Source organism: Macaca nemestrina, chromosome 9 (genome assembly GCF_043159975.1).
Source record: "Macaca nemestrina isolate mMacNem1 chromosome 9, mMacNem.hap1, whole genome shotgun sequence".
NCBI lineage: Eukaryota > Metazoa > Chordata > Mammalia > Primates > Cercopithecidae > Macaca > Macaca nemestrina.
The window spans coordinates 79,025,253-79,052,406 of record NC_092133.1 but is presented as its reverse complement, the minus strand read 5'-3'; the positions used below and the strand labels follow the sequence as shown (position 1 = coordinate 79,052,406).

Genomic DNA, 27,154 nt, shown 5'->3' with positions numbered 1-27,154 from the left:
CGGATGCCCCTGTGTTTTCTGATTCTGATTTAGTCCTTGACTGTCAGCCTCCCATTCATCCTACTATCACTATGATTGACAGCATTCATGAAGAAAAAATCAATAGGCATGTAAGTATTTTATTCACCCAGTCTCTGTCCTTCTCAATACCATGATTTGGCACAGAATTCAGTCTCTATTACCAAGGTCATACCTTGTAGCTTATCACAAAAAAGACAATAATTCAGAAACAAACATTTCACTCTGTAGCCACTACCATTTATACTCCTAGGTCCTTTCCTAACCTGTATCTACCTAAACAATTCTTCCATCTCATCAAGACTTTGTATCCATAGATCCCAGTACTTTCTCTGTTAATTATCCTCCTCTTGTCTTCATCTTTCTGTTGACACAGGACAATGACCATGGTCCATGACTACAGTCATTTACTCTCTTGCAAATACTCTTATTTACTTTATCCCTTTCATCTTCCTTTCACCGATTTGGCAAAATAAATATACATAAATCCAAGAAACTGCCTTCTCCATACCTCTACTATGGGCAGCTCAGAATTGGGGAAGAAAACTGTACCACTGGGCAAATGGACACCAATAAAGAACAGCATCACAGAGCTTAAATAGTCATCTAATAGTCACTAACAATCTCATCAGCCTGCCTTCCTGTTTTCCTAATGATCATCCATATCATCTCGACACTACTCACACACCTGGCACACCTTTCCCTCTCTCACTCTCAGACCTTCTACACAGGTCATAAGAAAGAAAAAGCCAATTTAGAGGACATTTCCCACTTTTTAACACACATATATTCTAAAAATATAAAAAATTAATTGCATCCATATACATTCTCTCGCTGTGTCATTAACATAGAACAATAGTTCTCAAATTGTAATGCATTGGAGTCACCTTGGAGCCTATTAAAAAACAGATTGCACCTACTTCTTTCCCCAGAGTTACTAATTTAGTAGATCTGGAGTGAGTACAGAATATTGGCATTTTTTAAAAGTTCCCAGGTGATTCTGATGCTACTGGTCAGAGAAACATACTTTGAGAACTTTTGAGTAGACTAAGAGTTCTCAGAACATGAATCATCTACATAAAAATCACCTGGGGAGATATGTTTTTCTTTGTTAATACCAATTATGGTTTCCTTCTTTCTAAATCAGGATTTTTTTTTTTTTTTTTTTTTTTTTTTTTTTTTTTTTTTTTTTTTTTTTTACGTAGAGTCTTGCTCTGTCATCCAGGCTGGAGTGCAGTGGCGTGATCCCAGCTTACTGCAACCTCTTCCTCCTGGGTTCAAGTGATCCTCCTGCTTCAGCCTCCCAGGTAGCTAGGACTATAGGCATGTGCCGCCATGCTCAGCTAATTTTTGTATTTTTAGTAGAGATGGGGTTTCACTATGTTGGCCAGACTGGTCTCGAAGTCCTGACCTCAGTTGATCTGCCTGCCTTGGCCTCCCAAAGTGCTGGGATTAGAGGCGTGAGCCAGCATACCCAGCCAGGATCTCTATTTAAGTAAAATTTTCAGGTATTTCTCATGCATACTAAAATTAGAACATTATTCAATTATAGCAAGCACTATTTTTTAAAGAAAATAATAATTCCTTTGGTGTTCATTTTTTCCTATCAGAGGCTTCTCATCACTGAAAATTATAGAAAAACAATAGATTCAAATTCATTTTATGATGCCAGTATTATCATGATTCCAAAAAAGACAAAGACCTAACAAAAAATTACAGATAAATTTCCCTCATTGCCACAGATGCAAAAAGTCTTAATAAATTTTAGGAAATAAAATATAACCATATATAAAAAGTATAGTGCATCATAAGTAAGGTTTATACACAAAAATGCAAGGTTGGTTTAATATTTTAAAATTAATCAATATGATTCACCATTTTTACATCTAAGCAGATAATCTAACAACTAGATTAGAGGCAAAAACGTAGCAAAACTTAATATTCATTCTTGATTAAAACTCTCAAAACCTAGAAATAGAAGGCACTTCCTCAACCTAATAAAGAGTAGCTATAAAAAAAACCTATATCTAACTGTGAAAGACTGAATGTTTTTTCCCTAAGATCAGGAATAAAGCAAGAATATCCACTCTCATACCTTCCGGTCAACACTGTGCCAGAGGTTTAGTTAATGTAACAAGAAAAAATAGGAATAAAAATCATTCGGCTGGGGGAAGTAGAAGAAAAGTTGTCTTTGTTTGCAAACGACATGACAATTTATACAGAAGAACTGATGGAATCTACAAAAGAGCCAGTATAACTATCAAGTAAGCTTAGGAAAATTTCAGGATACAAGGTTATAGGAGAGAGATACAAAAATAAATGCACATCATTTTATGACAACAAAGATAATTTGAAACAAAAATGTCATTTACAATAGCATCAAAGCATATAAAATACATAGAGCTCAATTTAACAAAAGGCACACAAGTCTTGTACACTGAAAAGCTTAAAAGAAGATCTAAATAAATAGATATAACATGTTTATGGATTAGAAGGCTTGATATTATTAAGATGTCAATTCTCCCCAAGATGATAGACAGATTGATTGCAATGCTATTAAGATCTCAGGAAGCATTTTTGTTTTTGTTGTTCTTGTCATAGAAATTGACAAGCCAATTCTAAATGTTTTATGGAAATACAAAAGAGCTACAGTAGCCAGAACAATGTTCCTGTAGCCAAGAGAACAAAGTTGTGGAATCACATGACTTTATTCTAAGATTTCTTATAAAATTTATAGTAATCAAAGCAGTATGGTATTGGCCTAATTACAGACAAACAAATAATTGCAACAGATAAAACAGTTCGGAAATATAATATTCGACACTCATGTGGCCAATTGGTTTTGACAAAGATGCCAACATAATTCATTGGTGAAAGAATATTTTCCAAAAATGACATTGCATCAATAGTATACATAGCCATATCCACAAAAATGAACCTGGATCCCAATCTCATACTCTATACATATATACACTCAAAAAGGATGATAGATGTAAATGTAAATTTTAAACTACAAAATTAGAAGAAAACATACAAAAAAATCTTAGTGCCATGGATTTGGCAAAGATTTCTTAACTAAAATATGAAAGCTACAAACTAAAAAATATTTTAAAATCAAAATGGACTTTATCAATCAACATTAACATTTGCTCTTCACAGACACCATTATGAAAATCAAAAGGCAAGATATAGTCTGAAAAATTGCAAAATATATATTCAATAATGGACTTGTATCTTTAATTTGTAAGAATGACTTCTCAATAATAAGATAAGCAAACCAATTTAAATATGAGCAAAACGAGGTTGAACAGACACTTCCCCAAAGATATCTGGATGACAAATAAGTACCTAAAAAGATACCCAACATTGTTCATTATTATGAAATTGCAATTTAAATTATAATGAGATATATGGCACCCCCACTAGAATAGGTGAAATTGAAGATTCACCATACCAAATGTGAAAAGGATGTGAGCAACTAGAACTCTCATGTACTTCTGATGGAAAGGTAAAATTATATGGCCATTTCCAATGATAGCTTCACAGAAAGTTAAAAATATACCTACCTTATGATCTAGCCATTCCATTACCCACAACAATTGGGAGTTCAATTTCATTAGGTACCCAAATGTTCATAGAAACTTTATTTTTAATAGCCCCCAAACTGGAAATAACCCAAGGATCCATCAACAGGTAAAGGGATAATCAAATTATTATATTTCTATATAATGAAATAGTACTCAGCAGTAAAAAGAAATGAACTATTGATATAAACTACAATATGAGAGAATATCAGAATAAATATGCTGAGTGCAATAAATCAGACAACAAACAGGGTACATGTTGTATAATTCCACTTATTCAAAATTTTAGACAATGGAAACTATAATAACATAAAACATGTATGTAGATACCTGGGGTCAGGAGTAGGGATTGATAGGGGAGATTACAAATTAATGTGGGGAAATTTTTGGGTGTTATAGACATATTACTTGTCTCAATTACAGTGGTTGTTTCACTGGTGAATACTTATGTCAAAAATGTATCTAGTGATACATTATAAACAGGTGGTTTATCTTATGTCAACTACAGCTGCAAAAATATTAATCCTAGGGTACAAAAGAATACACAAAGAATATGTAGAATATGCAGAATATGAAATAATACATAGCTTTTTATCTTTTAGTCTTCTTTTATGATTATACTCCCATAAACCATTCTCCATGTAGCAGGCTATATAAACCTTTTAATATACAAATTAAATCATATATACACATGTATATGAATGAATATGTGTGTGTCTTCTATTTTTAGTGTGTTATTGGGTTCCTATTTGACTTATAATACCTAAAACTCTTAGTGTGGTCTGAAAGACCTGCCTGATAGACACTGCTCACCCATATCAACCACTCTCCTTTTTTTCTGTTATGTCTACCATTTTAGTCCTTAGAGTCTTGAAACATGCCGTTTGCTTTATTCTTCCGTTGGCTTTTTTTGTTTATTTGTTTGTTTTTGAGACAGAGTCCTGCTCTGTCACCAGGCTGGAGTGCAGTGGTATGGTCTCTGCTCACTGCAACATCCCTGCCTTGGGTTCAAGTGATTTTCCTGCCTCAGCCTCCCAAGTACCTACAGGTGCGCACCACCATGCCCAGCTAATTTTTGTATTTTTAGTAGAGACGGGGTCTCACCATCTTGGCCAGGCTGGTCTCGATCTCCTGACCTTGTGATCTGCCTGCCTTGGCCTCCCAAAGTGCTGGGATTACAGGTGTGAGCCAATGCTCCAGGCCTTCTGCTTGTCTTTTAAATGCCCACTCTTTTTTTTTTTTTTAATCTCAAATTAAATGTCACTAGTTCAAAAAGGCTTGCACTATCAAAAAGCCTTGCACTGTAAGTTCCACTGGTTCAGGGGACCATATTCTTCATTAATTTATTCATTTGGCTCATCACTGTCTCCTCAGCACCTAGTGCAGCACTTCTCACATCACTGACACCTCAGACTTGTTACTTGAATTAACAAATGCATATTTCTGTCTTTACAGAATTGTTCATGTTACATCAATTCTCAGCCCAGAGTGTTCTTAAGGCTTAGAATCTGTCTGTGTTCATATCAAGTCCTCCTAGGCTTAAACACATCCTCCTTTCCTGAGTTGACCATCTGCTCCTGACCCCACCCGCTGCTAAACTCTACACCCAGCTTCTCCATTTAGAGCTGCTATGGTTTGAATATGTTCCTCAAAGTTCCTGTGTTGGAAATTTAATAGTCATTGTAACAGTACCAAGAAGTGGGGCCTTTATGAGGTCATTAGGCAATGAAGACTCCACTCAGGAAGGGATTAATGCTGTTATCATGAGAGTAGACTAGTTATCACAGGAGTGGGTTAGTTATCACAAGAGTGGGCTCCTGATAAGAGGATGAATTCAGCTCAATTTCCTCTCTCTGTCTCCTGAGCTCGCTTGCCTTCCCCCTTCTGCCATAGAACTGCCCTCATCAGATGCTGGTGCTATGCTTTTGGGCTTCCCAGCCTCTAGAAACATGAACCAAATAAATTTCTTTTTAAAAATAAATTACCCATTTTGTGGTATTCTGTTATAGGCTAAAACAGGGGCTTTTTCATCCAACCTTGGCCTCTTCACTGTGATTCTGCACTCACAAAGTCCTTTTCACAGCACAGAGTGCCATAAGGAAAATGGTGAAAGCACTTGTCCCCTGGCCTCAGAGCATGAGCAGCATGATCAACTGATATGTAAGTATTCTGATTGTTTATCTCTGTGTTGGATTTGTGTGCTGTTCCAACCAACATACTCTATGCTGACACTGGTATGATGCCTGGTTTTATATTCTAGACTAGCTTCACTTGGTGCTGATGGCAATTCAAAGACAGAAAAGCAAGCTGAGGGGTGGTTCAGGTACACAAAATTCTTCATACTGTGACTTTCTGGGGTGCTCCCGAAATGCTGCAGAAGCTTCCAGGGCCAGCTGAAATTAGTCCTTGGGGACTTGTGTTGTTTCTCTTATCAGTAAAGGTACTTGCAGTACTTTATCATTAATAAGCAAATGGAACCCTGATGAAACAAATCTGTATCAAAACCTACATGTACAGAGCCCACATTATAGGACCTATTTTCCTTTATTTCTTCTATTTTCTGAGACCATGCACTATATCCTCTCTTAAGATATGATTGCATGTTTTCTAGTACTTTTTCCTGTGGAATTATGTTGGGAACCAATGTTTTCAAACATTTTATCTCTTCTTAGGGTTTATTTTTGTTTTTAATGCATTTATTTGGGCTGGCATAATAGAAAACAGAAAGTAAACCTAAAAAAGTCACATTATCTACATTTCTTGGTAAGTGGAGAGGGGAAATCATGTGCCCCTGCAGGCTTGGGCTGACATTTTAAAGGTGGAAAGATTCAAATGAAAGGGATAAAAAATGTATTGTTAAGACCTGTTTAGGCATATCGTCATCTTAAAAAATGTCATCCTTTCCACCCCCACATTTGCAACTTCATTAAATTTTCCAATTGAACTTGGAAGCAAATAAATAGTTGTGCCAACTCTAAAGAATTCCATTTTACTTAATTGTCAGTTCATGACTGAAATAGAATAAGCATGACTTGCATATAATAATCTATCTACCCTGCTTCTGTAAATAAAATGAATTATGAAAATTATGGAGACTAATATCCAATGAAACAAACAAAAATATAAGACTGTACCTACAAAAATGAATGATTTCCACATAACATATATGCAGTATGTTTTTTGTTTTGTTTTGTTTTTTACTTGAAGCTAGTCGAATGTAGCCTGGGGACATGCAAAAATAAAAAAGCAATTCTGAGTTTAAATCAAGAGTGATATTAAAACTCAAAGACTACAAGTGAATTTATAGACCCAGGTGTAGCTACAATGATGGTATATTATCAGTGCATTTGATTCATAGGGTATTATGCAAGAACCAGCATAAATCAAGGGGCTGAGAGTCTGGTAATTTTGGATTTGACTTTAATTTTGGTCACTTTTAAAATGAGTGACTGCAAGTATATTACTTTACCTTTATAAACTTCAATTTTCTCAGCTAAGTAAAGGCAATGATATCACTTATGTTTATAATGAGAATGATATCAAATAACTTTTCTTAAGCATATAGCACATTGTAAGTAATTCAAATAAATTATAGTTTTTCATCCTTCTATATTTTAAAATTTATTCCTTCTGTGTGATGGCTAATTTTAGGTGTCAACTTGACTGGAATATGGAATACCTAGAGACCGAATAAAGCATTATTTTGGGGTATGTCTGTGTGGGTGTTTTCAAAGGACATTTAGCATGTGCATATAAGTGGACTACATGGGGAAAATCTGACTTTATTATGGGCAGGCACCATCCCATCTTCTGGGATCCTGAAGAGAATAAACTGAGAGAAAATGCAAATATGTTTTTCTCTTTGTTGAAACTAAGCTATACTCCTCCTTTCCTGTCCTTGGACAAAAAACTCCAGGTTCCCTGGCCTTTGGACCCTATAACTTAAATCAGTGACCCTAGGTTCTCAAGCCTTTGGTCTCAGACAGAATCACATCATTGGCTTCCCTGGTTCTGAGGCCTTTGAACTTGGATTGAGCCATGCTACTAGGGTGGCCTGGCTGATACCTCCCCTTCCCCTGAGCCCACTCCACTCAGGGAGCAGTGTGGTCAGTGGTTGTGCATGACTACCTTTTACCATCAGCTGCAACTGTTCTTCTTCTCTTACTCATTGTCCTTACCAATAAAATAGAAAAATATTGCATAGCTGCGTATTTAGGGATTAAATAGATAAGCACGAACAAAGTGCCTAGAATAATACATGGCATATAATTGATGCACAAAATGCCAGTTTCTTTTCTTTTTCCTTTTTCTCCTGAAGCAGCATTTAGGTCAAAAAGAACCTTTAAAATACTCTACTCCCGTATGCAGAACTAGCCTTAGCCACAGGCAGTCAGTGACTTGCTAACTCTGGAGAAGTCTGTGTCCAGAAACTGGCATTTAGAGAATTTATTTTTATGTCTTTTTTTTAAACTCATTTTTTTAACTTGTACTTGCACTCTTGGTAACTGTATTTTTCAACTTGTGGTTTTCAATTTCCTGCCCAGAAAATTTGAAGGATGTAATACAAGCAGACCTTTTTGGGGAATGGGCTCTGTCTTTCATACTCCCCCTCACAGATAAACAAATAGGAAGTGTGTAGTATTTCCCCCATTTTCTTGGTAAAGACAATGGATAAGAGAGGATAAGAGCAGTTACAGCTGGTGGTGAAACAGACGCAGGCAACAACCATGCATGCTGCTCCCGGAGTGAGGTGAGTCTAGGGCAAGGGCAAGACTCAGGTCAGGCTGCCTGCCAAAAAGATTCTCTCCACTGTTCTAATGCTGGATTCTGAAATTTCACCACAATGTTACCTTCTCCAGTTTCATACTCTCCGTCACTTCTCCCTTTAAGAAAATAAATTGTGCTTTTTGTCCTTGGAGACACAGAATCCTTGGAATACTTATTGGTTAACATGATGTCTGCTTAACTGGGCAGCCACAGTTCAGACCCAGATGTGTAACACAGCCTCATGGAAATTCTCTTGGAAACTGCAACAGTATAAAATTCTCAAAGTCTCTCCATAGAAACTTGTTAAGCTGTACTACGTAGAAAAAAGAATGCTAGTGAAAGAAAATCACAGCCATAGTCCCTGTCACACTATTTCCCCTGAGACATCTCTGTAGAGGACAGAGCGTGGGTGACCACAATAGAGCATGATCCCCTACATGTGTGAGGGAACAGGAAATGTTCTAAATGGCACCTCCATATCCCCTCCAGGTATAAGGACCTAGGATTCTAGTTCTTCTTGAGAACATTTCCTTTGTACCGCCATTTTTAGGGTTTCCTAAAAGACACAGAGCTCAACTATGATGTCCATAAATATGCTGATCTTCAAGTAGTGTGAGGTTTAAGCACACACAAACACACAGACATCAACCTGCATGTCATATATATGAGCAAAAATTTTACCTGGAAAACCACATACTCAAGATATGCAAATCAGATCCTATGTGTTGCCACTAGGTATCAAAATGAAGCATGATTACTCTTATAGTCATTCTAAAAGTCAACCAAATGGTACCTCAGAGGCTCCTTTCTATCCAATTGTTCATCATCTGAGGCCCTGAAGTTAAGAGTCTACCTAGAGAAGAAAAAGTCATCATAATACAACAATATTCATTAACGAACCCACTATTTATGAAGTGGGTCTTCACACCAGCATTCCTCCCTGCCTAATTCTAGTATTTATTTCTATCCATCAAACCAACCTCATCATCTGTGTAGGTCAGTCTCTCCCTGAATGGTTGCACTCTGACTTTTATGTCCTCATTTTAACTGGATTAAGTTTAAGTGGATTTAATCCAGTATTAATTATTGTTAGATAAAGCAGGTCTCCTGAATTTTATTTTTAAAAATCAACAAATGCTTGGGATATATTAAAATATTAGGAGCTTATAAGCAATTGCAAATGAACCTTGATCAGGAAAGAGAATGAAAAGGAGAAGAATATTTAGAATGTTTGGAAATCAAGATATGCCTTTTTTAACTTGCAGATAAAAATGAACAAAGAGTTCAATGGCCTTATAAATGCCTTAAATAAGTATTTCATTTAGTTAAAAGAGAGCCTGAAGGCAAACAAAAGGAATCCTTACCATGAGACCAATGAGATCAAACATACACTGGCAGGGTGGGGCAGGGACAGAGGGTGGCCCCCTGGCAGGGTGGGGCATATAATACGAATATCAGGAAGACAGAATCAGCTCCCTGAGCCTTGCTACAAGCAAACGTGAGAAAGCTGCTTGGGGATGGGGGTGCTTCCAGTCCCACCATCCATGTGCAGAGAAGCTGAGATGACCAGGAAGTACTAAAATGCTCCATGTCTTTTACACTGTGTTATTCAGGCTAGAAGCACCTTCCCTTTTTCTACTTGAAACTCCCACTGTTACCGATTGGATTTTGTCTTCCAAAAGATGTTGAAGCAATGACCCCAGTAGTTATATGCGTATGACCTTATTTGAATATAAAGTCTGCTATGGTCTGAATATTGGTGTGCCCCCAAAATGCATATGTTAGTACCTAATGCCCTGTGGAATCATATTAAGAGGTGGGGCTTTTCGGAAGTGGGTAAGTCATGAGGGATCCACACTCATGAATAGGATTAGTACTCTTATAAAATAAATTCAAGGAAGCTCCCTGCCCCTTCTACCATGTGAGGGTACAACAAGAAGGCATCATCTATGGAGCAGAGACTGAGCTTTCACCAAACACCCAATTTACTGGCATCTTGACCTTGGTCTTCCCAGCCTCCAGAACTGACAAATAAATGCCTGTTGTTTATAAGCTATGCAGTGTAGGGTACTTTGCTATGCAGCCCATATGGACTAAGAAAGGGTCTTTGTAGAGGATCAAGTTAAGATGAGGCCATGAAAATGGATTCTAATCCAGTATTACCGTGCCCTTAGTAAAAGGAGAAATTTGGACACAGAGACAGACACATACACACATAGGGAGAACATCGTGTAAAGAAGAAGTCAGAGATGAGGGCAATGCTTTTACGAGCTTAGGAACGTCAAAGAGTGACAGCCAATTACCAGAAGCTAGGAAACAGGCAAGAAAGAGTTATCCCTTCACAGCCCTCAGAAGGAACTGACTCTGCTAATACCTTGATCAGAACTGGAAAACAAAAGAATCGTGTGAGCCACCAGTTTGCAGTGCTTTGTTACAGCAGCCCTAGCAAGTTAATCTGCCCACCGATCCCTAAAAACTCAGAATAACTACTATGAAGTCTGAAAATTCTTCCCAAGCTTCCCTTCTGCATCTCTTTTACACCTTTTTCATAACTTCATGGTCTTGTACCAAAAATGCACCTATCCATTTCTCAAAAGTCCCGCAAGGACAAGGATATGATCTTTATTTCTGGGTTTTTGTATGTGGCTAATGCTGGCTGTGCACTAGGGGGTTACTACAAGAAAGCCTTTGGTAGACTCATTAGCTTCTGAGCTGGATGTCCAAGGACATTTACCAGTGGTCTTCTGCTTGGTGGGGCAATAAAAAGGCAGCAATTTCTTGAGGTGGGGGAGGGGGTTGAAAGTTACATTTACTCCAGGGATTCATTTTCTTGCTCTTTGCAGTCAACTATGGAAGAGTACACTTAAAAAAAATTGAAAGGCGGGGCACGGTGGCTCACGCCTGTAATCCCAGCACTTTGAGAGACCTAGGCGGGCGGATCACAAGGTCAGGAGATCAAGACCATCCTGGCTAACACAGTGAAACCCTGCCTACTAAAAATACAAAAAAGTAGCCGGGTGTGGCGGCGGGCTCCTGTAGTCCCAGCTACTCGGGAGGCTGAGGCAGGAGAATGGCGTGAACCTGGGAGGCGGAGCTTGCATTGAGCGGAGATTGCACCACTGCACCCCAGCCTGGGCAACAGAAGGAGGCTCCATCTCAAAAAAAAAAAGGAAAAACTAAAATAATTACTTTATAATAATGTTGATACTCTATCTTATTTCTAGGCAAAATGCTTTTAGATGTGCATTGTCTGTTAAAGTTGATATCTAAAGGGAAATAACAGTTTAAATTCATAAACACCTGTATTCTCAGCCTGTCATTTTCCTTTCTTCCCCTGCCCCCCCACCAAATATAAACGTTTCCTGTAATAACCGCTTATCTCCTTCCCTCGTTTCACAAACAGTGCAGCTCTGGCTGACTATAGATAAGTGAATGTTATAAGACATATTTTGAAAAGCAAATGAAAAGCCCTGGGTCTTCTCATTAATATGTCTAACATGCACTGGCTTTCCAAGTGCTATTTCTTCCACAAATAAATTGTAAGTAAAAAGCAACCTGCATCAAATTATATCTCCTGGTGAGTTCTCAATACTAAGGCAAGCCCAGTCTGTGGTGTGTCAGTTCACTTTTAAAAGATCTGATAACTCCATTTTTCCTGAACCTATAATAACTGTCCCCCACTCCTGACCCTCAATTCTACGTTTTATCACTTAGGATTCACTGTTCATTGGCAAAGTCACATTCTAGGAGCAAGACATGTGACTTGGAACAATAAAATTTCATTTTCTTGACAACAGGGAGAATCTGACCTAGTGGTTTAAAGGAATCTTCTAGCTGTGACCTATTTAGATGGAGTAGGCATTCTAACCCACTAAAGACCTTTTAACCTTGCCTCACAGAACATTCAGGACCAAGGTAACACACAACCTTCTCCATATTAGTGTAATGGGGCTTCACTTCTCTCAGACAGATGAGGTGTAAGCTAAAGGAATCTAACTCCTTTACCACAGTCAGGTATTAGCAGTGATCCTGGAAAACCTACAAACATCATCAGCACAGTCAGCTCTTTGCATAGGCGTGCAGGCTAAGAGCCCTGTGGCTATTTGACTTCCCAGGCTTAAGCTGTAACTATCCCATCAGGAGCTGTCTTGAGTCAGGTGGGTATCAGACAGCATAGAGCAGGCATCTGGACTAGAGGTAGGAGTTCTCTCCGTTGGCTACACATTAGAAACACCTCTGGAGCTTCCTGAATACACCAACAACTGAACTCCAGCCCAGAGCAGATCTGAATTTCCAGCACTAGGAGGCTGGATCTGTGTACGTTCAAATCTACCTAAGGCAGCTGAAGTTGAAAACCTCTGGTCTAGTAGAGCATCCAGTCTGGACCAGCATGATCCAACAGAAATATAATGCAAGCCACATGTATAATTTAAGCTTCCAAAGCTTCCTAGTAGGCATGGTAGAAGCAACCCAATCAATAAATCAACAGAGAAATTCACTTTAATTATAAATGTTATTTGACCCAACATATACAAAATAGTATCACTTCAATACAGAATAGCTTTAAAATATTAATGAAATCTTTTATATTGTTTTGGTGCTAAGTCTTTGACATCCAGTGGGGCTTTTTATATGAGACTTACGGTATATGAGACTTACAGCTCATTTCAGGCTAGCCATGTTTCAAGTGTTCAACTGTGTTAATTTTACCCTAAAACTGCCTCCTTACAGATTCTAAGTTTGGTCTAATGGTTTCTCTGTACATAGTGAATTTTAACCTAACAACATGCCCAAATAGACTGTAACCTACTCCTGTACCAATCACCGAGTTTCAGCTAATCACAGTCAGTTAACTGTGTTCAATGAATGCCGAGGGCTATAACCAGCTGTTTCTGTACCTCACTTGTGTTTTCTGTAGGCCACTTTCCCTTTTCCCATAAATTCCCTGTTTCCACAAATTCTCTTCCACCTTCCAGCAGTGCCAGAGTCACTCTGAATGTAATTTGGTTCAGAGGGCTACCCGCTTCACAAATTGCTCAATTAAAGTCTATTAAATTTAACTTGTCTCCAGTGTTTCTTTTAATGACTGGCACATGTTTGTGGCTACCATGTTGAACAGTGCAGACTGACAGTCAGAAAGCACAGATCTGTTCCAAGGGTCTCGCTCTATTTACCTGACTTTCGGCAATTTTATTTAACCTGTCTATGACGCAGTTTTTGATGTGAAATGTGGTGATGATCATAATACCTGCCTTACTGGGTCATTGGAAGATTAAATGAGATGCTTTGTACTACGCATTTACTGAGCACAGTGTCTGGCTCACTTCCAGTGCTAATAAAATATAATTGGTTTCTACTATATTATTACCATTATTTTAATATATCGTAGAACCCATTGTGAAAACTGAATTTGAGAGGTAAGATGTAAACTATTTGAAAACAATTTCCAAGTCCTTAAGTGCGTAAGAAAAATTAAGAATGGCCAGGCGCGGTGTCTCAAGCCTGTAATCCCAGCACTTTGGGAGGCCGAGGCGGGTGGATCACGAGGTCAGGAGATCGAGACCATCCTGGCTAACACGGTGAAACCCCATCTCTACTAAGAAATACAAAAAATAGCCGGGCGAGGTGGCAGCGCCTGTAGTCCCAGCTACTCGAGAGGCTGAGGCCGGAGAATGGTGTGAACCCGGGAGGCGGAGCTTGCAGTGAGCTGAGATCCGGCCACTGCACTCCAGCCTGGGCTACAGAGCGAGACTCCGTCTCAAAAAAAAAAAAAAAAAAAAAAAAAAAATTAAGAATTAAAACAGTATTGTAGTCAAATTCATTAGTTTCAGGTATAGAGTCATACTGATGATCCATGAATTATAATAATGATAGTCATAGCAATAATAAATATGTAATCTCTTTTATAAATATCAGTGCTGATAATATTCAACTTAATTCATTTTAATTTAATTTTTGAAGGATTTATTTTAAGGATCTATGTAAACAATGGATGGAAATACAATAGCATGGCTCACCTCTCTTCTTGGAGATTTTGTTATCCCTGCCCCTCCACTGCCTGCTTTGTCCTCTATGTTTAACAGTTGTCTTCCTCTACTTGCTCATAGTGCCTTTTTAACTTTTTTCAAATATATTTACTTATTTTTAAATTGACATATGAATTTATAATGTGTGGATTGTGTACAATGTTTTGATGTATATATACATTGTGGAATGGTTAAATCGAGCTAATTAACAAATGCATTACCTCACATGGTTATCATTTTTGTGGGGAGAAGACTGAATATACACTCTATGGGCATTTTTCAACAATACAAAATACGATCACTGACTATAGCCACCCTGCTGCACAATAGGTCTCTTGAACTTATTCCTTCTGTCCAGCTGCAAATATGTATTATTTGACCAACATCTCCCCCACCCATCTTCCCCCTAAACCCTCTGTCCTCTGGTAACCATCATTCTATTCTCTATTTCCATGAGATCAGCTTTTTTTAGATTCCACATATCATGTGGTATTTGTCTTGCTTTGCCTGGCTTGTTTTACTTAACAATGTCTTCAGTTTCACCCATGCTCATGGTTTCTAGTTCCCCAGGAATCTGGCTTGCACATGGTCTTGCTGAACCACATCTCTTACTTCATCTAAGAATATCCTTTCATTACTGTCCAGGTTGTGAAGCATCACAGTCTTTTATTTTTTCAAAATTCAAATTCCTGCCCTTTACAATAAACTTTGAAGGGTTATACATAACAAAATGCATAATTCATAAATTTACACTGTGAGAAAATTTTACAAAATGAACACACATAGGTACCCAACGCTCAGACCAAGAAATGGAATATGTTCAGTACCCCTGTATATACTGCTTCTTAATTACTAGCCACCTTCTCTACCAATGTAACCATTAAACTGACATCTAATACCAAAAGCTAGTTGTGTCCATTTTTGAACTTTATGCAAATTGAATCATACCATATGTTCTTTATATGTCTAGATTTTTTTTTGCTCAGTATTATGTTATAATATTCAATCATGTTGAATTGAAAGGTAAGAAGGTAAGAAAGGTAAGAAAGAAAGAAAAGAAATAAATAAGGAAAGGAAGAAAGAAAGAAAGAGAGAGAAAGAAAGAAAGAAAGAAAGAAAGAAAGAAAGAAAGAAAGAAAGAAAGACAGGAAGAGACAAAGAGAGACAGAGAGAAAGAAAGAAAAAGAAAGAAGAAAGAAAGAAAAAGAAAGAAAGAAAAGAAAGAGGTAAGAAGGTAGCTATGGCTCATTTATCATTGTTTCTATTACAAATACAAAAAAAATTAGCCATGCCTATAGTCCCAGCTACTCAGGAAGCTGAGACAGGAGAATCGCTTGAACCTGGGAGGCAGAGGTTTCGGTGAGCTGAGATTGCACCACTGCACTCTGCACTCCAGCCTGGGTGACAGAATGAGACTCTGTCTAAAAAAAAAAAAAAAAAAAAAAAAAAAAAAAACCCACAGAAATTATAATATAGAATTATTGTTATCATTTTATGCTATTATGAAGAATAAATTACCTGTTTTCTAAAACTTATTAATAAGTCATGGGCATTGTTTATGTTCATGCTCATAGGTCTATCTCATCCTTTTAAGTGGCTGCAGAATATTCTATCATATGGTAAAGTCATATGGACATTTATTTTATTTCTACTATTGCCTAACTATAATCACTGTTGTGATAAAGAGCCTTGTGTACTTGTGGTAACTACATTTCAAATAGAATACTGACCATCTGTAAGGTATGTGGAAAAGACAACAAAGAAAGGAAGAAAAAAATCACATGAAAGAAATGAAATAAAATGTCTCTGGGTAACTAGGGGTTCTAGAGACGATCTCGTTCTTCTCCATTCTGATATTTGGCATTTCTCAGACTAACAGCTCGCCCACTCTTGACCCTGTACAAATCTTGCTGATAAACCTTACCTATACAAAAAGTGCAAGTCAGCATTTTCCAGCAAAGAAGAGGTCTAACTGATAAACATATTGATTTATTCAGTGACAGAGATTACCCCCAGGTATCCCTAATTCACAGATATGAATGGAAAATCCTGATTCACCAGGTCTTTGAAGAAAATCTTAGTCATAAGTTCCCAGAGTAAGACATGCAGTGTTAATATAAACAGGCCTCTAGGATGGACCTTAAACGTATCCATAAAAAAAAAAAAAAATTGGTCTGTTTTACAAACCCATGGTGTGGTGATTTCCAGCATTTAATGTTGGACATTGTGGTCCCCTGAAAAGTTTGTAAGTACCAAGTTCAGAAAGATTTGAATCAAGTGAGACTTTTGACATTTAAAAATTGTGTGACTTTTAAGCCTCATCTCTTTTACCTAAACAAAGGGCAGGAGGGGTTAATTACTGATACACAATAATTACATACTGCAGTTATCCGTTTCCTTACCAGATAAGTTAGAATGCTGGATGAGAAACAAGTTGTCCTCCAGCAGTGAAAGCAGTTCGCTTCCTACTCTGTAGTGACACCAACAGGGGTTTGGTGATAAGCATGCCTCAGCAGCGAGTGCTCTACAGGATCTAAGGATGATGGAATTAGTACCCAGAGATAAGAACAATCATAGTTCAAGGAAGGCAGAAGCAATAGAGGGTGTTTGCTACTCCAATAATTAGTAAAAGCAGTGAATATCTGGAAGATAAATGCAGAAGCAAGATAATCCATATATGACCCACAAGGCGATTGGAGAATCTGGTTACAGCTGACCTGAATAGAATTTTAAGTTCTCTGGGGAATTCTCAAGTCTCTACTGTGTCTATGTAGACAACCTCCAATTATAAAAAGTATGTAGAGTATTTAAGTTTACTTTATGTCCTAACCACATTATGGCAATAGTTCTTGTGACAGCAATCGTACCCAGACAGCTGCAGAGATTGCTGTTTTTTCCACATGCCTGTTCATGTTTAGAGAAAACGGAATCTCTTTTGGCATCATAGGCTGTGTATTAAGTCTATCTTCTATTTTCTATTTCTGATTCTTTGCTATCTGGTTCTTCCTGACCCTGAAGGAACTGCCTTCTCAGGACTAACCAGTTCCTAGAGATAGAAAATAAATTGCCAGAGCACACGCTTTTCAAATACAAACCAACCAGTCCAGACCCCCATTTACCTCCTTTTTTGGGATTCCATACTCAAGACCATTATCTTTTCAATGGCAACCATTTCACGATCAGTTGGCCTTACCACATCTCAAATTTTCTGTTAATATACTCTATGTTAGAACATGGAATATTGAAATAAGTGTTTCAAAATGATCATGTGCCATGCTAAAAATGTATTAATATTTAAAATTTTTGAAAATATACCTCCTTTCCAACGCAAGAAAGATGTGCTTAGATCAATCTTTCAATGCAACTCACAGGACTAAGTCATAAAGATTTCACCACTAACAGAATTAAAATGTAAGATTAACATAATCTTACTATCTACATTTATTGGGTTCCTTGATGCATCTGACATTAAAAACTGTTCTAGAATTATACTTTGGCTATAAAGATGAATGAGGCACAATTACACAACTTCTGCAATCTAGCTGGTGAATGGACACAAAATAAATAGGAAATAGTGTGGTAGGTGTTAATGAATTATGAGCAAATTGCAATTAAAATATAATGGGGTAGGATAGAGGATAATGTGCCCATGCATGAAACTTGGGAAGTGACAAAGAAGGTCTCAGAGAAGACATTAGGAGCAGTCGTCCGAGTGGTTGTGCAGTAGAGATACAACCACACTTCTTTCTATTCGTGACAATGACTTAGGGCAATGTAAGAAACCTAGCTTATGCCACATGCTTATGTCCCAAGATCCAGATGCAAAAAAAAAAAAAAAAAAAAGACACAGTCCTACTCACTCTGTCAACACGAGTTGACTGTGGGATGAGAGCCCCAGGAACTGGATAGAAATGCCTCTACCGCTGCCTGGGCTACAGTGTCGTGAAGGCTCCTATGCTGCTTAGCTTTCAAGGAGCTGAAAATCTGAGAAAATTTGCTGCTTCCGTATGTAAGTTAGCTAAGATTCTTTTTCCATTTGAATCATGACTCACTTAAAGATTTCTAGAAGAAGAATAAAGAGGGAGAGAATAAGGGAAAGAAGAGAAGAGAAGCGAGTGAAGAACAGATTAGAAAAGGAGAGTTAGAAAGGAAGGGAGACGATAAGACTGGGTATGAAGGGGAAAGGAGGAGAAGGGAGAGGAGGAAGAAACCATCATTTAATGCCTGTCTCTCTTCATCCTGGATCACCCTATTTGCTGATGACCACAAGGTCTCTGACTAGTGCCCTTCCTCCTCCTTAGAAATGTAACAGAGTTGCACTTCTCCCATTGAGAGGATGTGATTTGTTCAGTTTGTGTAAAAAGCCACGTAGGGCGGGATCTCAGGGAGTGCCAGACGCTCCACTGTGAGCTTGCAGGACAGAAGTAGCCAGTGTTTCCTGAATCATCTGGTCCTTCTGAGTTGGATGCTGGCCACAGAGAGCCTCAGTCAGAGATGCAAAGACCCAACATGTTCTTTATGCCACCCACATACACTACTAGCTCAGGGTGGTGGCAAACTCAGCTGCCAAGTCTGCATACTCAAATTGGTACATTACCAATGCCCAAATTAAGAGAACATTCAATTAAAGAGTCCAGTAACTTCTAGCATAACATTATGACATCAGGACAATTGTTGACATAACTTGTTTAATTTATGGAAAGAATAAAAACAGGTGACATCTCAATCTTCCTAAATTGAATTTACTCAGTTTGCATTGTTGCTGTTAGAGACTTTAATGAAGGTGAGGGGAATGTTAACTATGGTGTGTAGGGGTGAAGTCAGAATTGCAAAGTAAGAAGGCTGCCCTATGGAATCATCAATTTCAAACAGCCACCATAGAGAGGAAAACAAAGTACTAGACACAGAATGAAACCTGTTGGAAAGCAGGTGAAGGAAGGAATGGAGAGAAGGAGATGGAACTTGGAGTGCTGCTGCAGAACCTTTGGGGATGCTGCACAAGATCCCTGTGGTCCTTCCCATGGGCAGGTGGGAGCTAAGACTGTAAACTGTTCAAGGCAAATATCCAGGGATGATCCTGTAGGCAGGATAACATAGAAGAATTTTATCTTCATTTCACAAATGAAGAAACAAAGGCTCAAAGAGGTTAATTAAACAATGTATGAGGAAAAGGCCTGGGACTCAAGCACATACTGTAACTTCAGATTGCCGTAAATGTTTGTTCTTTTCCTACTCTTTTCCCCACTCCTGAGGAAGCTGAAAGGGAGACCATTCATCCTCCCTTCTGCACTCAGAAAGCAGACTGCAGGGGACTCCCGTGCAAACCAAAACTAAGCAAAACTAGAAACATAAACACAGAAAGTGTTTTATTAAAAAACAACAACAAAGCAAAACACAAAAGCCCTAACAATAACCTTGGCCCTCAGGGACCTCAAAATCCAGTACAAGAGTCAATGTAGGTTTCAAAGTACCATGAAAGAAGTTTCAGGAGAGAAATGAAGACTAGAATGAGAAGTGAGGATGTAGGAATTTCCACTATTGACTATTTAATAATTCTGTGGCAGGTACCCTGAGGAACACATAATTACCTTCTTTGTGTTCTTTTCTGAGGTCTGAAGATCCCAAGACACCTTCCCAAGGTTATATAGTCAGAAGGTGAAAGGTAGAGGCAAGATTCCAACCCAAATTGTGTCTGACTCCAAAGTTCAAGCATGTCTCGCTTCATTACCTCCTTCATTAACATTTATTTAACCTTGAAGTCAGATGGAAAGTACCTCAAAAATAAATTTATTTTATCAATAAAGGATGGATGAATATGTAAATGAAAGTTGGTAAGGTTTCTATTCCTGCTGATGGAGTAAATGGGTGATATGAAGGAAATTGGATCAGGCATGGCTCCCAAATTTCTAGTATAGATAAAAATTGGATAGTATTGGTATTGCAGGAGGGAGCAGAACAAAGTAGTTAGTGGAGGGGATGTGCGGAGTGGGTGCTTGTCCTTCCTGCTCTGGGCCTGTCTTAACCTGTGAGTCTTTCCTTTTGCCATCGCCTCCTACACTCTGCTCCAGGCTCCTGTCAGTGCATCCTCCTGTCACTTCCAAGTGACAGTACCTTTTGTTCCTTCTACCTGGAAAGGCCTCCTTGCTTCTCTCAACCCATCCACCAAACTAGAAGCATGTCATTTAGACCCAAGATTTTCATGAAGAGGAAGTTTTCTGTCATCTCCTGCCACCCACCATGAGTCCCATAGGTGGGGTTCCCATTGTATGAGCTTCTAGGAAAGTCAGTGAAGGTAACCTCCATGGGATCAAGTATCACCTTGTGTTGCAATCACTCCACTCATTATTTATCTTCACTTTGATCTGCAAGAACATTGGAAGTTTTGCTGACTGTTTTGTTCCCATACCCTAAAAGGAAATATGGAAAAAACTATATAATGTAAATGTACACAGATTGAACTCTAAGTGGGCACATACAATAGAGACATCTAAGAAATTAAGACCATGTGTTCCTGAACATCCAGACAACATACACAATCAAGTGTCTTGGGGATACAGTTAAGGCATATTATCCACCCCATTGCTGGGTTTGTTCACATCTGAAAAGACTCAAAAGTTGTTAGACTGAGATCCCCTTGCAATTCTCAGTATCTCTGAGGTTTATCATTATCCCTAAAGTATCTCTGAAGATCGACACTCCTGTTTATAAATTCTATTAATTAAATACCCCTTCTTAAATTCCACTACTATGCTAACCATAGTACGTATGTCATAGCATAACATAGTCTATGTTACAAATATTACCAGGATCACTGCAAAGAAATTGTCACACAAGGGGAAACTGAATAAAAAACTGGTGTGCAGGTTCTAACAACAGTGCCAAGGAGATCTAAAGGACATGCCGATCTCTCTTCTTTCTCTCAATGCCTCCTGCTACTCACACATGTTATTACCTTCAGAAAAAGTTCACAAGGTGACACTCCTGGATGAACCCAAGAATTATGAAGTATCTCTCAATGCCTCCTGCTCCTCACGCATGTTATTACCTTCAGAAAAAGTTCCCAAGGTGACACTTCTGGATGAACCCAAGAATTATGAAGTATCTAAAGCTACAGGAAAGCTCATGTACCCAAGGAAGAGATGGGCAGATGTTCTGGATGCTCTACTGCCACTACAAGTTTAGGCAGCCCAGCAGGGGGTCCATGAGAACTAAAAGCCCATCAAAATCCCTCTTTGTCTTGTATATTATAAAGATTCATTTCTTTTTCCTTTTTTTCTTATACTTTCTTTCTTTCCTTCTTTCTTTTTTTTTTTTTTTTTTGAGATGGAGTCTCGCTCTGTTTCCCAGGCTGGAGTGCAGTGGCATGATCTCAGCTCACTGCAGCCTCTGCCTTCCAGGTTCAAGCAATTCTCCTGCCTCAGCCACCCTAGGTGGGATTACAGGTGCCCACCACCACGCCCGGCTAAGGGTATTTTTAGTAGAGATGGGGTTTCATCATGTTGTCTAGGCTTGTATTGAACTCCTGACCTCAAGTGATCGTCTTGCCTTGGCCTCCCAAGGTGCTGGGATGACAGGCATGAGCCACTAAGCCCCACTTACATTTCTGTTGGAATCAAATGCTACACTGATCACTTACAACAAGTAGAAATCATCAGTCACCAAGGAAGACAAACTTGTTAAGAAAGAAAAATTGTTGGAAGACTTAGGAGCTCACAGTTGGAATAAAATTTAACCAGTAAACAAGCCTGCAGGCACTGTTTGCAGATCCTCCACTTGGAAAGATAAATCTTATACCTGGGGATTGTTTTAAAATTTGCTTTGTGAAAGGTAAAACGGTACTTGCATCCCTTAGGACATAGAAATGATAGCCTAGTTTTAGATAGCATGGCTCAAAACACAACTTCATTTTAGGAAAGAACAAGAGAGTTAAGACAGTTGAAAGCAGAAGATATTTCATGTTTCATACCCTTCTTCCACCCCCACCATTAGCATGTGAGCATCTTACAGGATTGGCAGAAGAGGACATTATAATTCTGATTTTCAGCAAAATGTCTGTGCCTAAGCAGATACGCGTGCTTTGTGTGATGAGAGTGACACTCTCATCATTTCTAGGATAAAACAGTCCATTTTTGAATGCTAGAAATTTCTCCCAAATGCAAGCATTTGTTGATGATTCTGAGACATCAGTTCTCCTATAGATAGTTCATGTTTTGCCTCCACTTAACAGACCTTGAATGTCTTGACAACAGTGGAACTCCCACGCAATTTGGTGAAATCCAGCCTTCTCAGATTAGTGAGATATGCAGTATAGGCAACAAAGGAACACAGATGTACAAAATGGGTATGGGGTATGAGGGGGTGTGAGCACCGCATGGGTATACATGCACTGGGAAAGATCAGGCTCCACAGATTACAGTCCAGGGGACAAACACAGCTGCTTTTGTAAATAAAGTTTTATTGGAGTACAGCCACATCTATTTGTTTGTATTGTCTATGACTGCTTTTGTACTCTAATAGCAGAGTTGAGTAAAAGTCAACAAAGCCTAGACATTTACTCTTTGAAGAAGTTTAATGTTTACTTTTTTAAAAAAAACCCTGCTGATCCCTAGAATAGACAAAAATAAATGGTGTTGGGAGAACTGGCCAGCCATATGCAGAAAAACTGAAACTGGACCCCTTCCTTACACCTTATACAAAAATTAACTCAAGATGGATTAAAGACTTAAACGTAAGACCTAAAACCATAAAAATCCTAGAAGAAAACCTAGGCAATACCATTCAGGACATAGGCATGGGCAAAGACTTCATGACTAAATCACCAAAAGCAATGACAGCAAAAGCCAAAATTGACAAATGGGATCTAATTAAACTAAAGAGCTTCTGCACAGCAAAATAAACTATCATCAGAGTGAAGAGGTAACCTACAGAATGGGAGAAAATTTTTGCAATCGGTCCATCTGACAAAGGGCTAATATGCAGAATCTACAAAGAACTTAAACAAATTTACAAGAAAAAAACCAACCCTATCAAAAAGTAGGCAAAGGATATGAACAGACACTTCTCAAAAGAGTACATGAATGCAACCAACAGACATATGAAAAAAAGCTCATCATCACTGGTCATTAGAGAAATGCAAATCAAAACTACAATGAGATACTATCTCATACCAGTTAGAATGGCGATCATTAAAAAGTCAGGAAACACCAGATGCTGGAGAGGATGTGGAGACACAGGAATGCTTTTACACCGTTGGTGGGAATGTAAATTAGTTTAACCATTGTGGATGACAGTGTGGTGATTCCTCAAGGATCTAGAAGCAGAAATCCCATCCAGCAATCCCATTACTGGGTAGATACCCAAAGGATTATAAATCACTCTACTATAAAGACACATGCACACATATGTTTATTGCAGCACTGTTCACAATAGCAAAGACTTGGAACAAACCCAAATGCTCATCAATGATAGACTGGATAAAGAAAATGTGGCATATATACACCATGCAGCCATAAAAAAAGATGAGTTCATGTCCTTTGCAGGGACATGGATGAAGCTGGAAACCATCATTCCCAGCAAATTAACACAGGAACAGAAAACCAAACAGTGCATTTTCTCACTCATAAGTGGAGTTGAACAGTGAGAACACATGGACACAGGGAGGGGAACACCACACACTGGGGCATTAGGAGAAATAATGATGACGTCTTAATGGGTGCAGCAAACAACCATGGCATATGTATACCTATGTAACACACCTGAGCATTCTGCACATGTATCCCAGAACATAAAGTATAATAAAAAAATTCATAAATAAAAATTATTTTGTCATGGGATGTATAATAAAAATTTAAATAATGTCCCAAACTGATTTTTAAATATTGTTTTGAAAATTTCTAAAACAATCTGTTGAATTGTCGCAAGAATAATTTTAGTTCCTTTCCTGTGCTGAGTAAATAAAGAGCCTGCCAGGCTATAGAAGCCACCACCTTCAGCACCAACAAGGAGACAAGGCCTCTGCAGCATCTACGATTAGAGCTCTGTGCTGGGGATTCAACTTCTAAAGCCTTGCAGTTGGTATTGGGGGGTGTGGAGCAAGGACAGATGGGCAGTCCTGTGAGCTCTTCAGGTGGAAAAGCTCTGCTCAAGTAGTGATGGTACTGAGGAACTGAGCCAGGGAGAGTCCCTCCCAGAAAACTAAACAGGAGACCAGAAGGATAACAAAGGTCAGTTACAATTGGGGGAAAGATCTGAAGATAAAGAAAATAAAGACAAAGAGACAGAGTGCAGTTGAGTCATGTCCAATGGGTGCCCAATCCAAAGGTGGATCTATTGAGAATTATTCACAATTCAGGAGATGAGAACTGTTCTTATTCTACTAGAACCACACTTTAATATTGTCCCAGACTCTGTGAGAGAGGCCAGGTCTCAAAGTTAGAAGTCTTGTTAATTTTAATTAGTTATTTTTCTCCTATTGCATTAATCAATGTCCCTGAATTTTGTTTTGTTTTGTTTTGTTTTGTTTGTTTGCTTTAATCAAATGAGCTTAACACAGAGAGAATGAAATGGGAAGAAATTTCTGTCAGGAATTGGCAGCATGACAAATTGTATTCAGGACAAGATGGCTCACCTAGAGAGATATAAAGGAAAATGGAATGACTTAAGGATGTGATAGATACTTCTTGGATGATCAAGCGACTATCGCTTTTTAGCCAGTTTTTATTTATTTGGTCACCAGAATATTCCCTAAGATAGTTGGAGCTTGTAGTCCTCAGCTATAAAGCTAGGTGGTGCAACTTTATCATAATATAGCACAGTTGTCCCTGGATATGCTTGGGGATTGATTCCAGGACCCCCTGTAGATACCAAACTCAAAGGGTACTCAAGTCTCTTATACAACAAGGTATGATATTTGCCTATAGCCTACACACATCCTCCTATATACTTTCCATTATTCTTGTATTCCATTATTCCTTATAATCCCTAATACAATGCCTACACATCACTTCATTAGTGTGGATTTGATGTATTTGGCATATGGCAAATTCAAGTTTCGTTTTTTGGAACTTGGTGGAGTTTTCTTTTCCAAATATTTTCTATCCATAATTGATTGAATCCATGGATGAAGAACCCACGGATATAGAGGATCAATTGTACTTTGGAGCCAGTACTATGCTTGACATGAAGGTGGATAAATGACTTTTAGCTAGACCTTTAAAACAATCTCTGCCTGAATGATCTGCCTGACTGCTCAAATCCCTGGCATGGCAGCCTGCCATGCTTGCCTTGCCATCACTAGTTGGCATTAGCCTGGGCAGGCTGCAAAAGGGGGCGCAGGGCAAGCCTCTCTCTGGGAAAGACTAAGGCAATAAGTCATCTTTCCAGTTTAAGCTGCTAGTTCTACACACGTGGAGTTGCAGACAGATGCATTCCCACTGCTCTGACCAAACAAAGAAAGAGTGAATTTTCATAATTACTCATAGGTTGTAAATAACTGTACCTACCTTTCTCTGTCATCTATGTATAAACCCTAAGTAGATTGATTAAAAAATAACAACTTTTGGTTAAAGACTCTTCCAGTTTTTCTACTACTGGGAATTAGGAAGACAGGAGTAGCATTAAAGCATGCTTGTCCCTATTCTGTGTGGCCATGCCTCTGTGAAAAGGTCTCACAGACAACAACAATAGCAATGACAACTACAACATGAACATTTATAGAGCACTTAAAATACAAAGCTCTTTATAGGTGCAAAGTAATTTAGTCCTTTCAATGGTGCTGGGACCATTATTAACCCCAATTGCACTTGAGAAGATTAGGGCACAGAGAAACTAAATTGTAAATTCAATTTCAAGAAAAAGTAAATGGTCATAGGAAGTCTGGCTCCAGAAGCCATGCTTTCAACCACCACATGTGATTGCACACATTGAAAAGAAACACTGTCTTCCTATACTTCTGTAACAGAAAATCAAACCAATAGTGTTGGAGAGGAGATATGGTAGAGTAAAAAACGCCATCCTCCTTGGAGTCAGAGTTTACAGACCAATTCTAATTTGTATTAAGTAAGCTAACCTTGAGGAATCCTTTGTCTTCCCCCAGTCTCAGGACCCTCGTCTGTAAAATGGGGGTGCTTATGTTTTCTGTACAGGGTTTTCATGTCATAAAAAAATGATGGATGCAAAGTTTTCAGCATTGTGTCTGGCATAAGATAAGTAATCACTCCAAAAAGTCATGCTTTTCTTCCTGCTCTGGTGATCTGCGAAAGTATCAAGTCTCTTTTATCCCTATAAGTATAGGAGACTTTTACCCTTATGTAACATGGAAAAAGCAATTGCATGCATTGGCTGAACTGCTAAGCAGTCAAGAATCCTCTTTTGAAAAGCTGGGGTACCCATGATATCAGAGAACAGCTTGTACCCATGAAAATGCAGAAGATCATTCTCATGATGCCTACTCCTACCTACCAAGTTGTTGTGAGTTAAATTGAAGAAGCCTGAAATATGTAAAATCTTAATTATGCTACCAGGTAGCTTTGAATGCTAGTGGTCTAGAAGGAGGAAGGGATATCCTACGCTGTGTCAACCTACAATTTTTAAGAGCTTTTTTAAAAAAAATTGTGAGATATTTGATTTTAGTACATAGAAGACTTCAAAAATCAGATATGGGCAAAACCAAACAGATAATATCATTGGAATGTGTCTGATTTGCTTCCCCTTCTGCCTTATGGTAGACCCACTGAATCTCGAACTCCTACCCCTTCCTCA

General features: G+C 38.4%; 1 protein-coding gene across 16 annotated transcripts in view; it reads right to left on the bottom strand.

Moving 5' to 3' along the window:
* Window positions 1-27,154, bottom strand: part of LOC105469857 (neuregulin 3) — a 1,123,162-nt gene that overhangs the window by 36,546 nt on the left and 1,059,462 nt on the right. The gene's annotated exons all lie outside the window — the stretch shown is intronic.